Consider the following 27,976-nt stretch of genomic DNA (forward strand, 5'->3'; position numbering starts at 1 on the left):
CCAGCAAAGGGCCACAAAGATGACTAAGGGATTGGAGCATCTGACATACAAGGAGGTACTGAGAGCTGCGACTGTTGAGCCTGGGGAAGAGAAGGCTCAAGGGGATCTTGTATTAATGTGAATAAATACCTGATGGATGGAAGTAAAGAAGGGGGAGCCTGAGTCTTCCCAGTAGTGCCCAGTGACAGGACAAGAGGCAATGCGTATAGCTTGTAACACAGGAAATTCCATTAAAACATGAGTAAAAGAAGTCTTTTTTTTTTTTTTTTTTTTTTTTTTTTTTTACTGTCATGATCGCCAGCACTGGATTGTGTTTCCCATCGAAGTTCTGTTGCATCCATCTTTGGAGATATTCAAAACCCAGCTGAATACAGCCCTTCTTTAAATGGTCCTGATCCAAGCAGGGAGGTTGAACTAGTTAACCTCAGCATTTCTGTGGTTCTGTGACTTGTGCTAAAAACTCTCCTGTGTACTTAGGCTCTAAACCTCGAGTCAGGTCAATGGGATCCTAACTATGGATGCATAGTAACTATGATTTGTTTTAGAGAGACAGTTGAAGTAGGATTAGGGGAATACTGTAGCAATCTTTTAAACTGTTTGAACTGTGGACAGACTGGAAAGGGATAAATTGTTTACTGTCCCTTCCAGTAGAAGAACTAAGGGGCACTGCATGAAACTAGAAGTCAGTACAAAAATAAACTATGGTGGTTCTTTATACAATAAGTAGGTAAGGTAGTCATGGATGCTCAGAATTTACCTAGGTTGAAAAAGAGACTGGACAAATTCCCGAAAAACAAATCATTTGTATGTTGCTTAATACAGAGCAATCACATTTAGCTCAGGAAATTCCTGAATAGCAACTGATTAGCATTTGGGGGAGTCATATAACTTGGTCTGTTCCTACACGTTTTGCTAGGTTATCAGCTTATAGCCACTGCTAGCTAAAGATACTAACCCAGTTTGATCGATATTACTTTCTTATTACTACTTAGACTGTAAATTTAATTGATCCTCAAATCACCATGCCATCAGTTCTAATTTACTGAATTGCATAGATAAAGCCAGTTCCCTTTTCATTACATATTATACATGCAAATTTTATGATTCCCATCAGATTTTACCTGTTGTAATTGCTTTATTTACTTCAGTTCTGCCTACTTTTATATTGTACTGATGCACTTTTTGCTTTAACGTGGACACTATACTAACAGTGACAATGAGTCAGCTTGGCTCAGTTTATATATTTAAAATATACATATTATTTCATTACTGGGTAAAGATGATACCCTGTACAACACGTCATCTTTGGCATACCTTTCACTTCCTTAGCTGTCCTGGTTACCTTCCTGTGTCCTCTGAACATATGAAGGAGAAGGGGAATGTAATGACTGCCTGGCTAGATGAGTGGCTGTGTTAGTCCAGTATTCAGGAGTGCAGCTTACTACTCTCCTGTGTTGTGCTCTTAGAGATGATTTATTGTTCTCACATGTTGAATATTGTGCATTTACTAGTCAAAAGCGTGCTTTTCTATTATATGCCTCTGTCAGAAAGCATAATTCAAGAAGCATAAACTAAGCCCTTTCTTTCTTCGAAGCTATAAAGATGTGGGGAGGAAATGGAATCATAGTAGGGGAGAACAAAAATAAATATGCCTTAATAAAATGTCTTACATTATTTTGGCAACATTTCTGCACTAAATAACTAAGTTTTTTATTTGTACTTGGAGTTTATTTTTTCCCAGTAGTTAATGAACTCAGGGCAATACACTCAATATTATTCAGAATGCTCCTGTTGCCTTCAACCCCTGCTGCTTTAGCCGCTTCAGGTTACTTTGAAGTTTGATCTTTATGCCCCTATGCGTTTATTACTCTTCTAGTTCTGGTCTAGCTGTGTATCTGATTACTGCTGAGCTTTCATGGTAGAAACATCTGACCAAGAAATACAAGACTCAACTGTACAGGCACAGAATTCTAGGTTTGGTTGATAGGAGATTTTTCAGAATGAACAAACATCAGCTCAATGTTCTGCAAACTGACATCAGCAGAAATCATACTATAAAATTCGTATGTAAGTTATGCTAAGTATTAATCACAATATCAAAACCTTTAGCGTATTTTCTGCAATTATTCTACAGTATGTAACATACACCAGCTTTCTGCTAAGGGAACGAGATGCAGAAAGAGACCATGGAGCTGTTCTCCTCTTTTTTTTTTTTTTTTTTTTTCCTATTTGTATTTTCCTATTTGTGTATTCTTTTGCACATATATAAAAAAGAAGGTAATATTTTGTAGCTTGATTTTATTTTTTAGTCTTAAAATATGACAAATATATTCCATGAAACTAGGGGAGATTTGGCAATGACAAATGGAATAAATAGAAATGCTTCAAATGGAGTACAGCAAGATGTTATGTTTCAGTTCTTAAAAGTAGAAATTTGAGGATGGAAATTCAGTTAGTCTTTTTTCAAGTTCGATGAATTTACCTTAGAAATGAATGATCTTAGTAATCCTGTGCCACAATTGGTAAATGCTTTATTTTACTTTCTAGGACTAATTTTTATTATTGTAATTACAATGACTTGAATTAAGTTATTCCAGATCACATACTGTAGTTGTCATGCTTGTCCTAGATGACGTGACTGAAAGCACCTAACGTCATATGCAGTCCAGAGAGCATGGTAAGTAAATTCAAAAAGTGATTTAATGGAACTATCTTCTGACCAGGGATATTCAATGACAGATATTGAGGACAGGGATTTGTGTGAATTGTTGCCTATGCTGGAAGACAGTGCTTTGCAGCCCAAGCTGACAAGAGTTGTCAGCTCTCCATAGCTCTAACCATACTCTCTTGATGGTTATGGAGAAAAGAAAGTCCTGGCAGGGTTAGGATTTGATGAAGTAACACATTAATTTGACATCTCCTTGAGGTAATTGCTTTAGAAAACTATTGTCGTAAACAGAATTAAAGCCCCATTTTGAACACTAAGCAGTAGAGGAAGTTTAAGTATCCACAAAAAGCTAAATGGGACCATTCTTCCCATTGAAATGGTCTATAAAGGAATGTAGGGCAGAACAGTCTCCCTAGAAATAGCACACCACTTCTGATCTGTAATTTAGAGACTGTTCATGCATTTACACTAAAGCATTGCAGGATTAAATCCTTAACAGAATAACATGAAACAGATAACTAAAAAAAAAAAAAAAAAGAAGAAAAAAAATATTGTGAACCATGACTGGTTTCTCTGTATTGTTAAAAGTTTCTGAGCTGAACCAGTCTCTACCATGCTTATTAGTTTCTCTGGATTCAGGAATTCAGAAATCTGCCTTCTTTTCTGCATATGACAGAGCCTCCATGGTGGGTTGGCCCCAGTGAGCGGCTAAGCACCACACAGCCACTCACTCAGTCTCCAGCTACATGGTTACTGGGGACAGAATAGGAAGAGCAAAAGTCAAAAAAAGATAAAACAGTTTAATAAGTGAAGGAAAAAGGAAGAAAAAAAAAACACCACCACCACCACCAAACGATGCATTCGTCACCTCCTACAAGTAGACTAATGCCCAGCCAGTCTCCAAGTAATGGCTAGCTACCCAAAAAAACCCTTCCCCCCAGTTCTATTTCTGAACACAATGTCATATGGCATGGAATATCTCTTTCGTCAGCTGGGGTCAGCTGTCCTGGCTGTGTCCCCACTCAGACTACTGGGTGGCACTCCCAGACTACTCACTGCAAGGGCAGAGCAGGAAACAGATAAAGTTTTGATGCAGTGCAAGCCCTGTTCAGCATTATGCAGAACACTGTTGTATAATCAACACTGATTTGGTCACAGATCCAAAACACAGCACCATCACAGCCAGACACAATATAGCCTTCCCAGGGTGCAATGAAGAAGTAATCTCAAACCTTCCCACAGGTTGCCCACAGCTAATTTATGCGTAGTTCAGGCTGCACTCTGAAGAGTACTCTTCTTCCTAAGACACTGTGACAGGCTCTTGGTGGAGACGTTGTCCATATGTTTTCTTTACTTAACCAAGAGATTTTTCCTATGGAAAATTTTCTGATAAAATAGAAAGGCAGCAGCAGAACAAAGCAGGATTTAGTGTAATCCTGAAAATCCTCTCTTACTCCATGGCTCTTCCAGTTTACCTTTGCCCAACTTTCTCAGCCTGGACAGTGCTCAGTAACACACTCACATCCTGCTACAATTTAGACAGAAATCCTCCCTTTCCTAAATTGACAATGGTAATCTCATGTTTAATAGGCCTACAGTATCACACAAGCTGCTAAAGTCACTTGCTGGAATCAACCAAAACAAACGAAAAAAATAACCTTACTAAATGACAAGAAATTCTCTTCCTCCCTATGCAATAGCACAGCAGTTAAAGCATGCACAAAAATTTTAAGAGCCCCACTTTACTACCCTCCAAAGGTTAAAGCAAAGCAAATAAGCACCTTGTCTCTCCCAAGAGCATATTGAGACCACTAAAGTGCTCTTCACACCACCTGCTGAAGCTATTAAAAAAAAAAAAAGTGTAAAAGAGCAATCATTTTTAAAAATACGCAAAGTAAGCAGTTCCCTCCTGCAATGCTCAGACACTAAGAGACAGAGAAGGAAATTTCAGAAAAATAATATATATATCTTTATGAAAAATCCATGGCAAAAGAGTGAGCATTTTTTTATTTAGATATCAGAACACATTCCACAAATCTGACAGGGCATATGGATGTGCTAGCTTACTACTTAATATTACAAAGATACAAATATTTTTAAACAATAGAGCATAGTATTTTTTTTCCAATTACATAATTTTATCACATTATAAAACTCTCTCTTTTATCACATGATAAAATGCACAGGAACCGGAAATACACTTTCAACAGGAAACATATTTAAAAAAAAAAAAAATCTACTCAAACATGGCTTTAAAGAATTTCAGTAAGTTTTAGTGTGACTCACAGGACAAACAAAAGTGAAGAGAAGCCACTGAAATCAGTGCAGTACAGCATCTGAAAAACTTTTTTTTTTTTTTTAATCAGTCAACATCTTTCAAGTTAAATTCCATGAAAAACAGAAAAAGGTAAGAAATTTTTTTAAGATACTGCCTAACTAGACAATAGATTCTCTTTTTCTAATGCCAGTTTTCTTTAATAAAACCTAGTTTTTCTTCTTTTTGAAATCAGGCTGGTACATTTAGGAATACATGGGAAATAACTTTACTCATCTAGATCTGGTGGTGTCTAATTTCCCTTACAATTTTTGTATTTATATTGTTTTGTTGATTTTTCCCCCAGTCAGTCATCATAAAGTTATAAAAAAACAACAGTGTATTCAATCAAATTATGTAAAATTTTAATTCTAAGTTATTAAGTTTTAAAATCAAATGTTGAGCATTTTTAGCTAATAATGAAAACTGGCTGAAGTATTTTTTTTGTTTTTTATTTTTTACTGAGCAATACCTTTCAATACACTGATTTCTAAACATCTCAAGGAACGTAAAGAAATTATTTCATCATTACTCTGCTATTTTGTTTAGGATTAATCATTCCAGTATAAAGACTTGGAATGAGATTGCTTTGTTTGCTAAGAGGGTGCAAAATCAACCATTCAGTGGTGGAGACGGACTCTGTCCAAAGCATAACTATGCTGCTCTGTGAAAATGTGGTGAAAGGGAATAAGAAGAAATTTGGCAAGGCTCCAAAGCCCTTGCTGGTTTAAAGCCTCAAAAACCACAAAGAAATCTGTCACCATATATTTTCACACAAGCCAGGCACAACACCTCTTATGGCCTACAACATGTGGCTGTCTGAGCCAACATAACTGACTGAAAAATGGTCATACAGCTAAGAAATTATGCTAATACCATACAAATGGGTTGGAAAATAAACACAAATATCAGACTAAGGGATAGCTAGTTTCACTTTCAAGACCTCCTCTCTAAAATAATTTGCACTTCTACAGAAAATCTGCCAATGTATAATTTAGGTACCAAAGGTTTTTTTTCGATTTTTCAGAAGTGATATGTCATCATTCCTGAAGGAAATGTCCACTAATATACTGAATTGCTATTATGTTATTCCATTCTGAAGTATACATGAGATTACTCATGTGCTGGTACTCTTGATCTCTTCAGGGATCTGTCTTGGATATAGACTCTACAACTAATTTCTTGTCTGTCCTCTAACTCACATTTTTGCAACAGTCTGTTAAATCACCCAGAATAGACCTGCAATCATTACAAATCTTGATGCATGTTCAATATGCATTAATCTTTATGATTATATATAATAACAATTTTGTAGTGTAGGATGCACATGCTAGCACCTAGATCCACTGAGATTTTCTTTTGCTATACATGTATCCGGCTTCCCCCTCTTGCTTGATATATGCTCGACATGAGGGAAAGAATATTTGCAGCTATTTCAATTGTTCTGAGAAATAAATGAAGATGACTTTGTTAGAGGGAAGAAAGGCAAGCAGAACATAAATACACGCACAGACTATAAATCTCAAAAACACCATCTACTGATCAGCAATCTATCTTTTGTCTTTGATAGAGGTCACATTTTAAAGATGAAATATACAAGATATTATGTAGCAGAGGATAATGAATTGATGATTGTGCTGGGTCTGTTTAGGATGGAGTTAACTTTCCCCATGGCAGCCTCTATACTGCTGTGCTCTGCACTTGTAGCTAGAACAGCATTGGTATCACACCAGTGTTGTGTCTATTGCTGAGCAATGCTGGCACAGCACCAACTAGTATAGGACAAAAAAAAAAAAAATACACTGATAACTGCTTGGAAGACTGAGAATTCTGATTATTATTCCGATTAATGTGGGTTGGGAGTTAGTGGGTAGGGCAAGTGGGCTATGGAAGAGAGATGTCTACCATTTATGTCTACATGTCCTACTTGAGCATCAGTCACTTGGTAAAAAGTTTATATTAGTATTAATAAGAAAAATATAAGGAATGACGCACAACTTCTCATCTCTACCAGGATAACAACGTAAGACTGAGAAGACGACCACCATGATCAGCTTCTTGCTTTTAGTGGTATATGGCCAAATTACATTCCTGGAAAAGCTCACATTCTGCTGATACAAATATTTTATGGCTCAGGCAATGTTCATATTTGTCAGCAATCTGGTTTCAGAAAATGGCATTATACTGGCTGATGACTACCAAGTGAAGAAGTACAAAGCATAGGAATTTCATCAGCTTTCTCAAAATGGCTGCAGAATGCATGATAGACATATCAATCTATACAGCTTCCAAATTCCAGTATTTAAAACAAAAATAATATTTTGTTTTTAAACAACAAAACCTTTAGGTTTCAGAGGAACTTAAATTTTGACGCATTTTTTGGCTCACTTCACTGTGTTTTGTTGTGAAATTCTCCATTCTAGTAAAAGACAAGAGGCCTGCTGGTCATTCATATATATTTCTCTAAATTTTATTCATTTACGTTTCTTTTTAAGTTTATCCCCTGACAAGTGTGAATACTACGAAGTAATTATATAGAAACCCGAAATATATATTCTTTTCATTTCAGACAAATTTGTACTGAAAAGACATTGAACAGCTGGGGGGGGGGGGTTCTCTGATATCACTTTGCATAAAATCCCATTTGTGGTATGTACAGAGAATTGAAACGTAATAATGATGACTACAGTGTCTGGATGCTTTGTAATCAACGTAACAGAAAAAAAACAAACATGAGAATGTAAACAGCACAGCATACTACTCAAAAGAAGAAATACTACTAAGCAGCGGTGCTGTTCTCCATGCTCTGCACACACCTTAGGACCACAGGATAAAAGTGTTGTTTTTTTTTTTTTTCCTATGCCATGATTCAGTTCCTCTCAGCCACAGTGTGAAGAAAGTAAGAATCTAAAGGATCTACCGATCTGTTTGGGGATCAGAAGATAATGTTGGAAATACCTACTGAAAACCAATTAACTTTACTCATTGTGAGAGAGTGCAATCAGGTATGTACTGTCATTGCTTTGTCTGGTCATTTCTAAAAGACTGCAGTGGTAGGCCTTCCACCATCCTGACATGGCATTCCTAAAATATAGCTGGGAAAGGAAGAAACAAAGTGGAATAACTATAATAATAATAATAATAAAAACAAAACAAAACAAAACAAAACACCACTGACCTGTTTAGTTGTTGCAATGTCTCATGCAGCCCTCTTAGAGCTTGGTTCTTTGCTGCCCTCACGTGGCTGGTAGATTCAGGAGTCCTCTCGAGCAGGTAGGAAAAGGGCCTTGGTTTGTTCAAGCAACGAACCAGTACACTTTTGCTACAGTACATTCACATTTGGAGTATCTCGTGGGGTTCAGTTACAACAGGTACTCTTTAATAAGAAGACAATAGCAGGTAATATTAGGGATTGCTATTTGACCTACTAGTTCATTCTATTTTTTTAAGGTGAATATTTACCTGACGTAATATACATGCCTGCTCATTTTTCATGCATTTTCATCATAAAAATAATCTTAGGTGTTGCCAGTTAATCCTAAAGTAGCAGCTTAATTGCTACCAGCAGATTTCCTTATGTATATTAAGAAATGAGATCCCAAAATGGCAATTTAACTACAACTATTTTTAAAAATCTGTTAATAGATTGCAGACACAAAGGCTGAAATCCATGTTACCTTACTTTCAACAGTGAAATTCTCATGAACTCCAGAAGGGTCAAGATACCATTTTAATTCAGACTGAAATTTAAAAAGAACAAATACAACCAATGCTAAACTCCATATAAGTACAATTTTTAAAACTGTTCACTCTGCAACCCACTCATATTTCCTATTAAGTACTTGCTATATAGTCTGCAACAACAATCCACTGACTCACACCATCTATTGCCTCCATTTCTCTCAACAAACCAAAGGTTTGCCAGCATTTGTTCTTGCTGTAGGCAGTCAGGTACTTACTTGTCTTGGGCTTTTAAAATACTGTTATGAAAAAGGACAATTATTCAAAAAATATGCATATATTTAAGAAAGCTTTATGGGGTTTATTCTAGTTGCATAATCAATAGTCATATACTAGCATCAGAGATAATGGTGCTTTTCATAATGAAGTCACTTCAGCCTGCTCAAAACTCGACAGAAACAAGAATATAATGGCCTAGCAATCAAATACCAGCTAATGAGAAATCAACAGGCTCTGAACCTTTTCAGAATTATGAGAGACTGTAAAGTGAGACTAGAATCCCACCAAAGCAGCACAGTATGATGCATATTAACACCGTGGAGGGCTCTGTGCCCTTCTCAAACATAAATTACTAGCAAGTACCTGACAATGGCTCTCCATAGTTCCTGTACTTAGTATGATGCTTCTCTTGCTAAGTGCTCACGACTATATTAAGAGCAATGCCCTGAATTCAACTATGACAAAAGTGCTGATCGTTCCAAATCAGTAAGAGTTATGACTGCTTATTTATGAGCTGAATTTAAATGCATGATTGTCAGGGAGGTCTTGACAAGGAAGAAATTTCTTCATGATAGCAAAAGAATTCCCTTAACCACTGCAGGAAACATAGTGGGAGTACTGCAAGACTGCTGTACGTCACGGAACAGAGTTACACATCATCTTACAGAACTGCGGGGTTTCATAACTTGTCTGTAGCTCTGATTTCTTGTTAGGGTAAAGCTTATTGCTCACAGTGGGACCAGTCTCTTCGAAGAGTCCTATGCAGTTGCACACAAAAATGAAGCAGACAAGAAGCACATCAACTTTCAACAGCAGTCCTGCTCAACAACCTTGCTGCACTTGCATCTCAATAGGGCAGGAATTAGGCAGCCAGAGGGATCCAGAAGTTTCTGGTATCCCTAGGTACATATTCATTTTTGGAAATACCGTACACCATAAGGTTTTCAGAATAGTTGCATTTTTATTTTATTTTTTTCATAAAATGAAATCACACATTCAAATATAAACATTCCTTACAGAACAGAAACTGTAAGCTTTAGCTAGCACTTCTTTATGCCAAACCTGCTTTTAAAAATGTTGAGAGAACCACCTCTGACATCAGTTTAATCTAATAACAATGCACAGAAATATTTTTAGGTTCACAAAGTTTTCATGAAACATGATTCATTATTACTTAATGATAGAAAATACAACTGTTCATGTTGTATTTTGTCTCATGTATCTGATTTTTTTTTTTTGCTTTTATTAGTCATGGCACATGATCCAACACAGAGTTTTAATGTCAAGAGCACTTTGAGTTAGAACAGATTTTCTTTTCAGACACAGAGAACACAGACTTTCAGTTATATACCATAATGTGATGGATGAATTTCCTCTATAATATTTTAATCTGAGTAGAATTAGGTTTCCAGTGTTATGTTAGGAGTCCTAAGAGAAAATTTTAATAATTTGGAAAAGAGTAAAATATTTTCTTATATAGGAAAAAAAAAAAAAAAACGAGGAATAGAGTACTTCTAAGAGAGTTCCTCTATACAGCAAATCCGCAAATCCAAGGCAGCACCCATCTCCCCACACTTTTTTTTTTGCCACAGTTTTGTCACGTGAATTAAGTGAAATTAAGTGAATCAACATGTGAAAACATTTTAAATGTCTTTAATCGTTATTTTGACATACTGAAATAATTACATTTATTGAGTGCTATAAAATGGATATAGACTCTTAAAAATGTTTGTTCTTTAGTATGCTTATGCACGGAAACTGAATTCCATTGTAATATTCATATTTCTTCTGTGGGAATTAACAAATTACAAGAGAAATAATCAGAATATTTCTATTATTAATATTGCTAATATATAATATTTTTAATAATAAGCAAATTTATATAATTTAGCTTGCACCTTATACTTTGTATTTTATAAAAACGAATCTCAAACAGCAATGCGCCCCTGCAGAATAGTTTATCACTGTTGCTTTACAAGCAACAAGGAAAATATATCCTGTGATTTTGAATAAAAGCAAGAAGTTTAATACAGATAATGCTGACGACTATTTTCTAAATTAATGACAAAGACAGTGAAACTATTTCACTTATCTTTTCCACAAACACATGGGTGAAATGAGAGGGACTGAGGCTTCCTGTAGTTTTGGTGCATACAGAGGTTTTGCTTGGAGTCTTGTGAATCAGAAAAATGGACACAGGATTTGGATCCCACTGTCAGGAGGATGTTTAGATATATGATTTGTGTTCCTATCTGAGGAGTTACAAAAATCAGGATTTTGAGATGATTTACCACAGCTGGCAGGTGAATGTTCAATGAATTATGGAATAAAATATAAATCCTTTCTCATATTGATGAGCAATTACATGACAGGTACTGTCAAAGCAGAGCAAATATATTTTTTGCCTTTAAAGGCTGATTTTGTAGACCTATCCGTTTCTAAAGACATTTTGTGACAAAGTTTCAATGATTTTCATCATACAGATGCAATTTAAATGTTACCTGTGGTCTTCCAAAGATCCTTAGAACTATACTTTGTCTTCACTATCTTTAATTCTCAGAGATAGCTGCTTGTTTGTTTGCTTGATTGTAATAACTCAAAATACATTTTTGTCCAGATTTTCGTTGATCTCAATTATTTGGGTGGTTTTCTTAACTTACTTAATTCTCATTCAAATTATATAATTGTCAAGTAAGCAAAAGGCTTAACTAGTTCCATTCCTGTCTTTTTAAGATGTTCCTTTTTCAGTTCTGTGCTATTCACCAGGAACACAGGTAAATAAACAACTGCAAAAACATATCAATAGAACCTATTTCCATAAAACTTCCTGAAAAACCTTACCAAGTGCAAACACACTTGTTCCACATTTGCTGAGTTCAGTCACACAGTCCTAAAGGTTACTTGCTGTGTTACACAATTTCTATACTAGATATTTAAACAAAATTTATTCTCTGGATCCCTCACTTGGCAAAAGTAACTGTAAAATACTTTGATCATGAAAACTGGAGTGGTAACTCCTGTAACTTGCCCTGGGGTTTTTACTGCCGTGAAAGAAAGAAGGATCTACATTAAGTTTCTATGCATTTTAGAAGGATCTAAACTAACTAAGTTTCTATGCATTTTAAAATCATCTAAAAATCCACAATTGTTATCAAATGGTTGTTGTAAACATAACAAATCACACTGAGATGGCATCAGCTGTCTGTATGGGATTTTGTGCATGTATGTGAACTTGGTGCCTCTGTGCTGGCCAGAGGCCTTGAGAATTTGATTTGTTTTGACTCATTTACGGATTTAAGCTTTAAAATGTTGTCTAAAAATTTAACTGGAAACCAATGGAAAATCAATACAAGTAACAGTGCACAAGTTTTATGTGCTTTCTAAAAGGAACTAAACTTACCAAGCTGGTTTATTATTCTTCAGCTCTGATTTCCAGCTGGGTTGTCTTATGTAGTTTTTAATAGTATGTATCAATAGCCTGCAGTGACAAAGGCATGGATGGCTGTTCCTGGTCCCCAGCACTGTAATAGTATCTGTAAATAATGATTTGTAAGAACAAAGAAGAAGAAAAAGCTTTTGCAAAACGTTCATTTTTACTTCATTTTGTAAAGTGTTTTCAGACATGAATTTGGGGCAAATCAATAATCAGTTCAACTCTCCAAGCTAAAATCATGTCGTTAAAGGCAGGAATTCATCCATCCTGAACTGAGTCCTGTTATTAATGGATGACAGACACCAGACCAAAATGAGCTTTCTCACACTCACAAAACTAAACTGCTTTCTATTTCCCCTATGATAATATGTTGGGCCATGAAGCAACATGCACTACTGCATTTTAGAAGTCTCACTGGCTGCTGTAAGACTATGTACGATGAACTGACATTGACTGGTTATGTACAGGGAAGACAGACTTTTGACACATTTTATCATGTTAGAAAATATCTTCTGCTGCCTGCTTTATCATGAAGGACAGGGAACTACAAAGATTAACAGCCTGAATTTGAATAGAGATTTTTTTTTGAGCTCTCAAGGCAGAAAGTTATATAAACCAGCTGGAGTTATCACCAGTGTACATGCAATTATAAATGAATCTATATCTTCTGCATCAGAAATGAGTGTGTATGAAGAACAAAGAATATTTTATCTGCTGCACCACGGCAGAGACTTAAAAGTGATAATAGAACTGTTATGGATATGTTATAACACTATATTCGTATACATATTTCTACTTTTTCCCCTCTTCTTTAACAAGAACAGTTTTATTCCCTACCTCAGAAATTAATGAATCCCTGAGAAAACTGTTTCTCAGTGAAAAACAAGCTCAAGCATATGCCAGAATGAGTTTCTAAGAGAGTAATGACACAGAGACCTTAAAAGCATACAAGAGAAACCAGTTTATAAAACAAAAAACAAAACAACACACAAAATCATCACTTAATTACATGTATCACCTTCACTTTTGGCTCTATGTTCTGAGGATGACTTAGTTTCCTCTACTCTCTGAAACAAGACAGTGGGTAATGCAGCCTTATCTCAGGTCAGCTCTCTTCATTAACTCTCAAAGGAATCTGGAGCAAGTTGGCAACTGGCTTAGTTATCACAGTTCAGCGTTTAAAGTTAAGCGGAGTAAGTCTAGGTTTCTGGGGCTATTTTTGAAGTTTCAGTTAGGGGGTAAAATGCACCACCCAAAAGAAATGCCCAAGTGTCTTCATCTCTTAAAATTCTCTATCTAGTTCCCTCAGCAGCATAACAGAAATAAATCCATTATTTTGCCTCTCAATTCTGTTTGAATTATTTTGTATTTCCTATGAGTCCATACTGCCCACTACCATACGTGTTGATCTGCCAGACTTGGTTCTACAGCAGTATCCATGAAAAGCATTTTTCTGATAGTTGTTCAATATCACAAATCTCTCTGAGACTGCTTCCCATTTCAAACTGAGAAAATAATACCTCCCTACCTAAGAGGAAGAAGAAAAATGTGTCAATTTTAAGGTAACAAAACTTTTGATGTGAGTGAGGATATAAAAGAACATAAACACGGGGATAACTGTGCTACTCCTCAGTCCTAGTATACTTTTTAAAACAATTTTTCTTTATTTTTTCTGGACCAGCAATCCCTATATTTCACTGTGAATTATAGATTCAATTCTGCAAACACAGAATTAAATTGAACTGAAAACAAGCCTTGCCCAATTTCAGAGGAATGTTATGGCTGTTTGAATTATCTGTTAGGAATTGTTTAATTACAAATGTAATTTTTCTCTGCTCTTACCACCTGCTCCCATAATTCATATAAACAAGCTCTGCTTTATTAAAGAACTTCCAGATAAATTTTTTTAGACAAAAAAGCAAAAAATTCCGTTTTAAGCCACAGTAATGCTGCTATTTTTAAAAGTAAATTTTCCCACAACATACACAGACTATACATCTCTGGGAATGAAAGCAAAATGTACATATGTATATACACACACATACTACTTGCTTTGATGAATCAAGAAAAGAGTATTACACAAACCTTATGGGCTTAATTCGGGCTGGTATAAATTAGTATATAGCTATACCAAAATACATTGTTCTAAAACAAATTTCACAATCTCAGATTTCATCCTACTGCCAAAATCTTAAACACCTTTGAAAAAAAAAATACATATATATATATTATCCTGAAGAAAGATACAAGGGCACAACTACAAAATGTTCTTGTTACACTGCAGTTTCTCTGAGAAGGAGCACTTCAGCTTTTATTATTTCTACAAGAATGAAAAAGAGGGTATGACCCTGCTTACGGTTTGCATTTCGATTCTCTAAGCTCTTTAATTAGACAATCTGGTCTTCTCTAAGTGTTATCTGAGTCATGTTTGTTTCACTTAAATGCTTAAATCTTTAATTGAAAAATGTTACCAATAGACAAACAGATAGCAAAATCATGCCTCTGCATTACTGTCATCTCCTTCAACATGCTTTCAATATGGTTTATGAATTTAGATGTGAAGGCCAATGGAGTCATAGAATATAAAGTGAAAATGTCTCAAATTTCAAAAACCATTCAGAAGCAGGTCCTCATCTTGGGAAGTAGGTCCCACAGTATTGGGAAGGAAAAAAAATTAATGCCTATGTGCAAGGTATACAGTTCTTTCAACTGTGCTGAATGATTATTTGTTAAATATGGATTTTTTCCTGTGTATTTTAGATATAAAGCCATTTATTTGGTTATATGGGGGGGAAGGAGAAGGAAGGGGACACTCAAAATAAACTACAATAATGCACTCTGTGAGTCTGAGAAAAAGGGGGATGGATGTTTAATATTTTCCCTTTCTTATCACAAAATTTTCCTTTGTTGATGGGATTTATTCACTGGAAAATAATCAACCTCTGACAAAATTGGTCAGTCCCTTATCTTTGGTATCTTAATCACCCAAGCTTTCATGGTACTCTTTTCACATATCTTTCTTTATCTTCGTATTTATTTCAGTCTTCCTTCTCCATTCTCATTATTTTACTGTAGTATATTATTGCTATATACTTTATTATATATTATCTTAACATTATACTCTTATCTATAAAAGTGATAAGCGTAAAATACTGTACCTCATTTCTTCTATACCTCTTTAGGTGACTTGGTCTAGTTTCTGTGCCAACTCCCACAACAATATTCACATCCTATACACCAATTATTTCCTCTTCCTCAATCTCATACCTATACTCTCTTTCTTTGACTGTCATGCTACAGTTTATTATATCAGTTCTATGCTGCCAAAAGACATAGTCCTTTTTTGATTTATGTTCAATACCAATAGAAATTTACTAAGAAACTGCCATATACTTTCCAAGAGGTATTGTCTCAATCTTCATCATCCAGCCTTGTACTTGAAAACTTGCTGACATGACATATAGTATTTATGGACAAGTATATTTATAGTGGTTTTAATTATTATTTGCAGACAAAGTGAATATGAGTGTTGGCACAACTTTAGATGGATTTTCATCACTATGAATATTAAGAAGAAATTCCACAATTAAGCTGTTATAAAACTAAACAGACAGTTCAGTAAATATCAAAAACTTTTTGCTTTTTAAAAACTTTTAGCAAAACTAACTCCAGCAATCTTCAGAAGGTGCCATGTTCTGTGGAATCAGAGCTCAATCACCATAGTGAGTTCTTTCAGACATAAAAAGAATATTCGGGCAAAAGGATTTATAAAAATTTATAAAAATGTCCAGAGGTGCAGAAGCATCTATTACAGCAATGACTCTTTTTTTCTTTTTTTTTTTTTTTAAATTAGAGGAAGTGATCACATTTAGAATTGTGGGTTGTGTTCTGTTCTTGCACATGCATACGAATTACGTTCATTTAAAGAACGGTTTGACAGGATTTATTTTATTTTAACACCATAACCTGCATTAACATTCAGAACATTAGAACTGCATAAATTTTTAAGGAGTTATGACTTTTCATTGGTTTCTGAGGTTCATTTCCTTTTTTATTTTGCTAACTGAAAAAGAATGGTTCTATTTTGGGTGCTGTTAATTAAATCAGTTCTTATGAACTGTAGTAATCATGTCAAAAATGCAATACTACTTCCAAACATCGCAATTCATGTGTGCCTCAACAGGTAGGCATTGAGAACTGTGCTTTCAGAAAATATTGCCATTTCAGGTCCCTAACCTCTTATAGTCTGCTTCTAAATCCCATCTTGAATTTCAGTTTCTGATTTCAGTGACAGCAGGTCTTAAATAAAGCATCATGTGCTGTAACTTTTTAACACTGCATTGTCATAAGGCAGGATTGTAAATACTAATTTCATTCAGGAAATTCCATCAACGTACCTACCAGTTTGTAATGTCATGCGTACATTTATTAGCCCCCTTCTTCCCCATTTAGATTTATTATATGCATGTTGTAGATGCAGTAGCAGTCTTCTGAGAGTAAAACCTTCTTACCCACAGTATAAATAGATTCTATCCTGTCTGTGTTTCTTTTGGTTTGTTGGTTGGTTGCATCTTAGTGATATGGTTTAGTGTAGGACTTGTTAGTGTTAGGACAGAGGTTGGACTAGATGATCTTGGAGGTCTCTTCCAACCTAGACGATTCTGTGATTCTGTGATTCTGTGATCAGGAGGGGGGTATTTGTTTTGATCTTAAGTAGTGCTTTCCTGAGAAGCAAACTGAAGAAGCTGGCTAGATAACATGTCCAGTAGGAGATTCTGTATACATCCCTATGTTAAACTGTTGGTCAGTGTCAAATCTCCATGAGGGGACTGATGTGGCTTATGAACTCAACACAAATAATGCAGTTGCATGCACAAAATAGTTTTCTGGAACCTTTTGTTGTATTTTAAATAGTTCCTCTTACTCCTGGAATGTTAAGACTTAAAAGTAACAGATAAATGTCTCTTTACTTGTGGCCACTAATCACTATGAAATCTTTATTTGGAAATTACAATGCTTAACACTTGTGCTCAGAATTAATATGTTTCTAGCACATAGCAAGCTGATTGCTCTCATTCAACAAGACACTAGGTGGAAACATGATTATATTCTTAGCTAAAGCATAGTTATAAAAAATCAGAAGGGGTCAATTCTCTGCCAGGTATCATTGCCATATAAACAGTATTAGAGATGTTAACTGTCTGCTGACACCATGAAATAAGCATCATAAAATAAACAAAACCCAGAAATCTTGGAATCTTTGGGTTTAGAGGAATCATCTTGTGGTTTGCTTTCTCTGTCCCTCAGCAGCTTGGAAAAGTCTTCTGAAGATCTTACTGTAGTTTTCACAAAACAATAGAACAGTTAAGGTTGGAAAGAATCTCTGGAGGTCACCTGGAGCAACACCCCCTGTTCAGAGGGGACTGCCTGTGTTCCAGTTTGCACCCAGTGCCTCTTTTCCTGGCACCGGGCACCAATGAAAAGAGCCCGGCTCCGTCTTTTTTGCACCCTCCCTTCAGGGATATACACACATCATGAGATCGCTCCTGAGCCTTATCTTCTCCAGGTTGAATTAGTTTTATTGCCAAACTAAGTAACTGAAGAAAGCAATATGGATTTGGAGTTTTCCTACCATGATTAATATATGCTTTACCATTAGCATATATGTTAATTAAAGACAAATTAAACCAACACATTTTTAACTGTTTTTCTACCTTCATTCTTCATACCAACTGTGTCTTTAATTTAACTGCCAGACAAGAATCAGGGCAATCCAAAGATGGTCTCCCATTCTTCATGACATTCTTCTTAGTTTTACAAAGTAATGTCCTATCTTCTCCCTGTGTAAGAGTTTGGGAACTATAACCAAATTAAATAATATGTTAGTATTTCTCTCCCATATTTCACCGATCTGTTTGAATAGCATTTGGAGGTATCTTGCAGCTGATAAAGCTTACCTTTGGGTTTGTTCTAACTTAAAATAGGGATTTACCACTTAAAGAAAAGACTGAAGAATTATTATTATTTTTTTTTTATTATTATTTTTTCCCCTCCTTTGACCCCTTATTTCTATTAGTGTTTCTCAAACATAGCATTAAGGACATCATAATATCATACAAGGGTATAAGGTTCCAAGAGAATGTATTATCCTGCATCTAACAAAGATCTATGAGAGGTGGTAGTTCCAAGTAAACTTCCATATTTCAAAAAATTGACATTTAAGCACGAACTGTAGTTATATGAAAAAGTAGAAGATGAAAATTCTGCTATTTGCCCTGTGTAGATGGAGGCCTGTAACCACAAAGAAAGTTTTCATTCAGTTCTGCTCAACATTTAAGCCAGTCATTATTCATTTTATTATTAACACTTTAGATTATGATAATTAACTGTTTACTTAACTAATATTCCCAGGGTCATGTACTTAAGCTGAAGAATGTAGCACTCAACTATTCTTGATAGAAGAGGAAAGATTCATTCACCTCTGCTAGAACAAATAAGGTTTCTAAGTGAAAGATACTGAGAACACTAACATCTTAGAGGTGTGTAGATCTACAACCCCATAACAGAAGGTCCAATTCCATTTAACAGCTAACCTTCAGTCTGTGGTTATTGATTTGACTGCTGAGATGCACTGTTGCTTCAAGGATTAATCAGCCTTGTCCCAGCAATAACCTGGTCAACTCCACTTGAAATGGTGCTGAATAATGAAGAAAATCACAGCAAGGCATTCAGCAAAACTGGAAAGTGAAAAATGTAAAATCTACATGACTTTCACACTTACAGAATGCTTATCTAAACAAAAAAATTACACTTTTACTGGTGCATTAAGACATGAATTTAAAAAGGGAAGAATTTGTGTTACAAAGTAGTAATGTTAACATTTACTGCTTGTTCTATTTTTCATCAACTCACGTGATTTATTCCAAAGATAGAGCTTGGCATTGATTTTGAACTGAGTGTGAAAAGAAAAGAGGAAAGAAAACTTCCCCATACTGTCACAGTTCTGAAAAATCATTCTCATCTTAAATTGATAGGAGTGCTTCTTGACATCAACCTTAATTAATTCAAGAAATAAAACCTGAAAAGTTTCCTACGCCTTCTTTAGATTACTGGCTTTGGAATTTATTTTTAGCAAGTTATTATAGATAAATTGCATTTTATAAACATGAACTTGTTTTGAAAAAAAAAATATATAAATTTATAGTGTCAAAAGGCAACATTTATGACCATATGAGAACATTGGTTTCCAATAAAAAATGGAATTGGCAGTCTTCCACAACAATTTGGATGCAGCAAATAATTTTCCAAATAAAGTAAAAACAGATAACTGGCATGCTGTGGGTGGGTGAGGGAGGCACACACTCCCACAATATCTCAAATTGATCCAGCTGGGAGTTAGTAAACAGATAAATGTGCCAAAGTTATCTAAACAGCTGTGGAACAGGAATTTAGCTGCACAGCAAATGTTTTCCTCAAGACATTGTGGGAGTCATGGATGAGACAAAGTATACTGGCAGCAGACACATGCTGAGCACTGAGACTCACACCAGCTGCCCTGGGAAATGACTCCCTGCAACCATGTCCTTTTGTAAACCAGGGAAACAAAAAAGACTGTGCAATCATTGAGTGGGATGAAACATTGCATACATCACCACATATGAGATGAAGAATCATCTTAATGCAACTGGCCTACCTTTCAGGAGAAAATTAAATTTCATGTTGCATAGAAACAGTCTTCTGAATTTCATTCTTCCCCAAACTTGGGTGTGTTTGGGTGGGACAGAAGGGAGGCTGTTTATTATTAACCACATCGTAATCTTTGCTGTTCATCTGAGGATCCACTTCTCACAGAAAGTTGGGATTAAAATGGTGGTGATTTTAAGCATGCTAAAATATTGTATGTTATGAACAGAGTGGTATACATAGTCCTCTTTTTTTTCTGGTAACAACTAAGATTTAACTTTCTAGCATAAGCAAGTTAGTAAAATTTCACAGACCTTGAACTGGTCCATTTCCAATGTATTTTCAGACTTATCCCCACTTTACAGCCTTTGTCAAATCAAATCTTTCAGCAGGTTGACTGATTTATTATCTTATTTTCACATAATGGACATACTTTATTTTCATGAGATATGAAGCAGCATTGGTGAGGCTGCAGTGGAGTACAGTGGTGGAGTGGTGGAATACAGTGTCCAGGTCTGGGTCCCCCAGTACAAGAGAGACATGGACATATTGGAATGAGTCCAAAAGAGTGCTACCATCAAGAGATTGGAGCATCTCTCCTATGAAGAAAGACTGAAGGACCTGGGACCCTTCAGTGTGGAGAAGAGGAGGCTCAGGGGCGATCTCATCAATGAGTGTAAATCCCTGAAGGGAGGGTGCAAAGAAGATGGAGCCAGGCTCTTTTCAGTGGTGCCCGATGCCAGGACAAGAGGCACTGGGTGCAAACTGGAACATAGGCAGTTCCCTCTAAACTTCAGGAAATCCTTTTTACTGTGAGGGTAACGGAGCACTGGCACAGGTTGCCCTGAGAGGTTGTGGACTCTTCCTCAATGGAGATCTTCAAAGGCCATCTGGACATGGTCCTTTGCAGCCTGCTGTAGGCATCCCTGCTTGAGTGGCGGGATCGGAATAGATGACCTCCAGAGGTCCCTTCCAGCCTTAACTGTTCTATGATACTATGAGTCTGTGATATGGCATTTTTATTAGTTTAATTCATATCACGTATTTAAAATACATGGCTTAATTTTCTCCCCATCTTTGATTTCCATTTTTCTACATTGAATTTAGACAATATGCAACGCGGACTTTGTGTTAATTTGTGTTCGAATTTATGTATTTTTTTGTTTATCATTTATGATTAAGAATATCACTTAAAGTATACAGGCTATTATAAATTTGTTAATAAAATTAAATTCCACTTTTTACTCGAGTAAAATGGGAAATGTTTGTGGGTTTTGATTTTTTTATATTATTTTTCCCATAAAATATTTAAGTTATTTACTTAGGCCCACATTCTGACTATAGAATTAGTTCAGGCACAGGAAGGTATTTTGACTTCTATGGGAGGTGTAAACCACGCAGGAAAATTGCAATCATATTCTTTTACTGTGATTCATAGAGCAAGGCAAAGAACCATAGAATTATAAAGCCACTTCTTAAAGATTGCTGAAAGCACTAAAAAGAAGTTCATATGAAAAATGTATGAAGTATAAATCCTAAAACTATTCTATTTTCTAATCTCCTTTAGAGGAAATTTTGTCCTTTACAACAATATTCATGAGGCACCTAGAGACAACTAATCACAACACCTGTTTTAATGCCATTAAAAAACACCAAAGAAAATCTCAATTTTGAGAATATTTCAGTGCAGCATGTGTTATCTCTGGACTTCAATCATCATTTTGTTGTGAAGACAGATGTTGCCTGGAAAGATGTATTTAGAACTAGAAAAGTGCAAGAAAGAAACCTGGTTCTTCCCTATTCTCTCAGGACACAACTACTACAGGATAAAGGGAAGGGCTGCGTCACTGCCTCACTCCTTTCTCTTCCATCTACCAGCCAGCAATGCTGGGGCATCACTCAAAAGGCACTGTAATAGACAACATGAAAGTGGAGGTAGCAGCTGGCAGGTTGCATCTTGGAAGATGGACAAATCCAGAGTCAGCAAGATGGGGAAAAACAGAACCAGTGATTCCTCACTGCTTTGAGTTCAGCACTAAGCTGGACTAGCAATGGTCCAGCCGATTAACTGTGCAGTCACACTGACTACCAACAGTATAAATCATTTTCTTCATTCCCTCTGTTTTGACTTTTTTTTTTTATCCCCATCCTAAATCATCCAAAATCAGAATTAGCATGCTGAGGTGACTCTTTGTGGAAATTTTCTTAGGGCACCAATCTTCAATAGCATCTCTCTGGTGCACAAAACTGCCAGCTTGAAATTCCTAAGGTTTTTGTCTGTATGAATTTATGATGTTTCATAGAAATCTGTAGTTTCAACAATTACAGAGATGACAGCCTGAAGCCAAGCAAGGCTTTCCCTCATGCCTCAAACTTCAAGCTGAACATTTTATTCATGCAGACATAACTTGTTCTGAAAACTATTGTTCTGGTGCCACAAACAAAACCACATTTAATAGTGTTTTATAGATAATTTAGCAGGAAAGAGTTTATGGCACACATTCATTCTGAATTATTATTATTTTTTGCCAGAATAATGATGAATCTAGTTAGCTAGCTACCTTTGTGCTGTACTTTATAGCTGAGCAAAAGGATACCCCATATCCTTATTCATATAAAGGCCTTGATCAAGCTAAGTTTCAGGCGCCACCTTTTATTTTTAACATTGCTGCCCACGCCAGTTTTGTATTTTCCTGTCTTATTAAGGATAATGTAATAAAATGCTACTTTTGTACCTCACATTTTGCACCTCGTCTGAAGGCCACAATACACCAGATGACACCTTTAGTTGCAGTAAACTTCTGCAACATTTAGTGATGTATTTACATTAATTTACATCTACAGTAAATGATACAATTTACTAAGAATAACTAAACTGCCATTTAGGTAAGGAAGAGGCATTTAGCATTAGGATTTGCATAGTTCTGCCTGTAAAATCACTTCTGAAGGCAGAACTGTGCAAATAACTGGTTGTATTGAGCTGGCTACTGCACTGAGAAACACTGAAAAACAAAAAACAAAACAAAACAAAATAAAAAAAAACAGCATTGAGGGCAAACACATAAATAAAAAAAAAAATATATTTCCTTACAAAAAAGACATCCTCCCTATTCCATCAAAACATAATTCTCAGTCAGAGTAAACATTCTGTACCAGAGCTAATGAATTGAAGGTTTTTGTTTGGGTTGGAGGCTTTGTTTTGAAACAGCAAGTTGAAACATCAAAATGAAGCACTCCAGGTTTTCCCCCCAACATACGCACCTCCTGATCTGTGTCTTCCTCCCCCACTCCTCATCACACACTGTTCAATGGAGCTGGCCAGAATTCACTCTGTGCATGTGTGCACTTTGTTCCAGACGAAATTCTCAGGCTGCAAAGGTAAGTGAAATGAATCAAGGTCAAACAATACAAAGGGAAAAACAAAAGAAAAGAGACTTTTCTTCCCCAATATGCCCATTTGTTATTACCCTATTGTTTTGTAGCTGTGACATTAAAGCCATTGCTGCTTTGAGTCCTTAAAGGTTATGGTCCTTTCCTTCCCTTTTCTTTTTCCTTCCCTTTCCTTTTTCCTTCTCTTCCCTTTCCTTTCCAGTGTTCTCTATTTCAAGCCTTCTGGGCCCACAACATATTTATTTTCTCCATTTAGGTTAACCAAATAAGTCTTCAGTCATCTTTCCTTTTCTTCACTACTGAAAATTGCAATGAGACCTTATTGCTTTGTGAATCTTTTCCATAAATCACTGAAAAGAGAATTTCACATTTTTGAGGACATTTATAGGTTCTTTGCAAGTTAAATTTCTAAATTTCAAGCAAAACCAAAATAACTTATTTTGCTTTGCTATGAACTTTTCTACCTCATCAGCTTTTCACAAAGCGCATCTGATAAAAGGATCAAATTACTTCAGGAGGAAAAATGAATAAAGACATTAAAATAAATTTACATGTTAACTCATTAGAAACTCACCCAGAGAGAAGTGAAGGAATTCTGAGAATGACAAAAGTAGAAAGTCCACATAGTTGACTTCTGTCTGATATACAATTTGTCTATGTTCAAAATTGTCACTGACTTACTTGATACCCCATACTATCATCTAATGTTACTTATGCTTGCCATCCTGTATCTCCAAGTAAAGGTGTTTTAGCATTGTCACATAGCACAGTACTCTGTTTGACATATCAGGTGAAAATTGCAGTCAGCATTTTTTCAGAACTAGAGGATCTACACATGTATTTTCTCCCTATCATGGTATGAAAGCAGTCCAAAAAGGCCCCCAGATCAAAACTTTAAAAACTTCCGTGTTTTCTACAGAAGTTGTTTTGAAAAACAATGGTACATTCTGATTTAGAGAATGGATGTAGTGAGTTTCACAAAGAATTTTAGGTGAATACTTCTGTTATTCATTCAATGCCCCTTTGTAAAACATCTGAACCACAGGGGAAAACAAAACAGAAGCAAAGTAAAACAAAACCCACAGCTCACATTAGCCAAACTATATACTCATTCCTCGTGCAAATATTTTAAAGACATATGACATTTTCTCTTTGCAACTGATAACTGAGAAATCTAATTTCATCACTTTCCATTGTGTCAGGATTTGAAACAATCAATTTGATCAAATCAATCTGATCTGATCCTCAGATTTCAATGGATAGACAGGGTCCTTAGCTTAGCCCTTCCAAGAATGAGATGGCTGAATTGCATGGCTAGTTAGACTCTGAGAGCACACTTTAATATTGACCTGATCACCTGGACCATTTTTCTGTTCAGAGTAATTTTTTCCTTCTTCAGGTCATCAAAAAACCCTTCTGTAGGCTAAATTTTGCTTAACCTCCAAATTGGCTGGAAAATAATCTCTCACAGCCTTATTTTCAACAGATGACACCATTGCACAAATAATCCTTTTCTCAGGTTGCTCAGTAACTTCAAAATTAGGAACCAGCAGGATACCGGACCCAGGCTCTGTCTTTTCTTTGTGAACTGACTAATGACACTGGCTAGACACTGAGCGAATCTCTACAGTATAGTAGATGTTTGCAGCCATAAAGTCTTTTCTGCTCCATAAGGGTTGATGTGAATCCACACAGCCCTTAGTACACACTGTCCTGAAATGACACTGCTGAGCCATTTGTGCACAGCAAGAAGTATGAATGTCTAAATGACAGTTTTTAAAAGTACAATGTCGTTTCATGACAATAGTCATTTCACTCCATACAAAAACAGCTCTCTCCAGTAGAAATACAAATAAAAGAAATGGATGGGAACTATTCAGAGGGGGAGGGGGGCTGCGAAATACTCACCTCCTTTTCCTCTTAGCTATGCAAAGCCACATTATTCCATCACAATAAAAATATGACGCTATTTACAATAACCATACATTCCTTATTTACAAAGCATTACATTTACAAGCATTTGTGTTTACAAACAACACTTCCCAATCTTTACTTTTTTTTTTTTTCTCAAACAACATGCAGTTATTGATTATACTAGTAATAAATCCTGTAATTTAGTCTTTCCAAGAGGACAATTGTTTTGCCTGGTGCTATACAGGATTTATATAGGCAAGAATTCACTTCTGTGCATCCTCTTCACTATGATCATTGAAAATGATGCCATATTAAACATTTGCAACCTACATTTCCTTCTTGTCAGACATGCAATTCCTATCTTTCTCTTGTCAGTCATCAGATCAATATAATCTTGTCAGTACCCAGGCCTCCAAAATTTGTTGTTCTAGAATGAAGTTTCCTTAAATTAACTTTATACAACTACACCTGGAATTTATTCTTTGCAAGAAATTTATTGTTTGTATTCGCCTGGAAGAAAATACAAACTATATAAAGGAAATTTCTCTTAGCTGTGTTCTGCTTGCTGGTACAAACAGAGACTTTTAAAAGATTTATCTTAATAACGATGAATTTATAAAATGAAAAAAAAGTGGTTCCTGTTTTCAAAGTATAATACGATAAAGCTAAAGTATAAAACATATATGTTCTTGTTCAGCAACGTACACTGTGTTTGTGATTCAGCTTATTTTCTGTGGTAGTGGAGTCAGAATGTATTGAGTAATATCTATGGCTTCATCTTTCCCCAGTACGCATTTCCCTTTATTTGTTCTAGTAGGAGAACAAGTACTGGAAAAAAAAAAAAAAAAGAAAAAAAAACCTAAAAAGTGTTCCGTTCCAAGGGTATAGTTGTCAACAAAGGTTCTTACTAAATGATATGTATTGGGTCTTCAAGAATGCCACAAAAAGCAAGGTTTTTGAAGGAAAACTACAGGTGTTTTGGTAGTGAATTGACTTTTCATTTTTGTAGACAGTAGCAACATGTCCAACTATGCAATGAGCATGCAAGTAAGTAACTATCAAGAGAAAAAAGGTCAATGTTAACTAAACTGTGTAACACCAGAGCATAAAATGCTGCAGAAAAAATGCAGAAGTTGAACTGCTGATGGAAAATAACACAGCCTTATAGATCATGAGTGACTGTGGCCAAAAGTGGTTGGTAACATCACAGAAAGGCCTTGCTCCACAGAAGAGACTGAAGTAGACTGAGCAAATGACAATGAAAGATTATATGGTTACAGATTTCTAATAATAAAAATGTAGTGGAACACTGCTAGACAGAGCTGGAAGATAATTTTATTTTTGAATACTTTTGCTGCAGGCACCTGTGGCAAATGATCTAATATCTTTCAGTTATTCCTGTCAGGGAATAATTTTCTATTTTTTTATCTTATTTTTGATATCCAGCTACTTATACCTGGTTTCATTCCTGCCTTTCCAGACTCAACATAACTAACAACCTTTACTGAACTTTGTTCCACTAGAAATATCATGCTTGTACTACTAGTGAATATCATTGACAGGATTGTAGTCTACATTGTTTAATATATGCTATAAAAATATATGCTAAAAAAAAAATTCTCACACTTTGAAAGAATCTAGCCACACCACAAAGACATTATGGCTGAATTGTATGAATGCATTTTTAAAGTATTTCTTACTGCATCATTGTAACATAATGGGGAAAAAACACTCATGCCATTTTCTATTTTTATTTTTTTTGTAAGTCAGAATCAGCTATGTCCATCACTGAAATTCCTCACATACTTACTTCCTGAGGAGAAGGAATTCCTGAAGGCATGAAGCTTGTGAAAGCTATCCCTATCCCTAAGCAGCAAATTCCCTCTCTATTTAATTCTCTCTAAAATGTATTTATTCTCTTCCAACTCTTTGTTTCTTCCATTAAAGAGAACCTTTTTTTTACTTCTTATGATTTATTATTATTCATTATTATTATTGCTGGAGATTCTCCGGCAGAAGTGAAAAATGAAATCAAAAGAGGCTGACGCACAAGTTGCATTCTGTAGCACAGACAGATATATAATTGTTATCTTTAAACAGCTGTAAGAGCTTCAGACGTCTAAGCTACTCATTCTGAACGTTATGGCTGTTGTTCCATCAGCATGATATAAAGACACTCAGTGGTTTCTCAGCAAGGTACTATATGTGATTTTCCATTAACTCTGTGCTTCCTTTTGTTTAAGTTAGAATTCTTGCCTACTGAAAGCACAAGAGTAAATGGAAACGATATCACACAGCTTTGCCGACCTTCCATAAGGAAGAAAGAAAAAAGGAAAAGAGACAGGGAATTGGAAAATATGCTGACATGCAAACTAGGTTTCATGATTCTTTTCTGCCTTCTGAAGAAAGCAAAAGCAAGATTAAGAGGCAATGCTCCCAGTATGAAGAAAAGTCATTAAGAACTTTATATTTATATATAAATATGAAGTATATAGTAAAGGATATTTATATATCTTTACATATATATTTTACTATACCTGTAAAGTATATTTATACATCCTTTATATGTCACAGGAGGAGGAAGGGGTGCAAGCAAATTTTTCAATAATTTATC

General features: G+C 35.5%; 1 long non-coding RNA gene across 6 annotated transcripts in view; it reads right to left on the reverse strand.

Moving 5' to 3' along the window:
• Positions 1-27,976, reverse strand: part of LOC310894594 — a 232,463-nt gene that overhangs the window by 68,441 nt on the left and 136,046 nt on the right. For 3 of the 6 annotated variants that reach the window (XR_014580025.1, XR_014580026.1, XR_014580030.1), the window contains exons 3-5: positions 23,320-23,428; positions 12,343-12,475; positions 8,161-8,358 (exon numbers count right to left, since the gene is read on the reverse strand). This is a non-coding gene — a long non-coding RNA (uncharacterized lncRNA). Of the gene's footprint in view, positions 1-8,160; positions 8,359-12,342; positions 12,476-18,089; positions 19,113-23,319; positions 23,429-23,525; positions 23,834-27,976 lie in introns of those variants that run through there. The other 3 variants (XR_014580027.1, XR_014580028.1, XR_014580029.1) reach the window with 3 other exon arrangements.

This window comes from Anser anser, assembly GCF_964211835.1.
Source record: "Anser anser genome assembly, chromosome: 2".
Taxonomy (NCBI): domain Eukaryota; kingdom Metazoa; phylum Chordata; class Aves; order Anseriformes; family Anatidae; genus Anser; species Anser anser.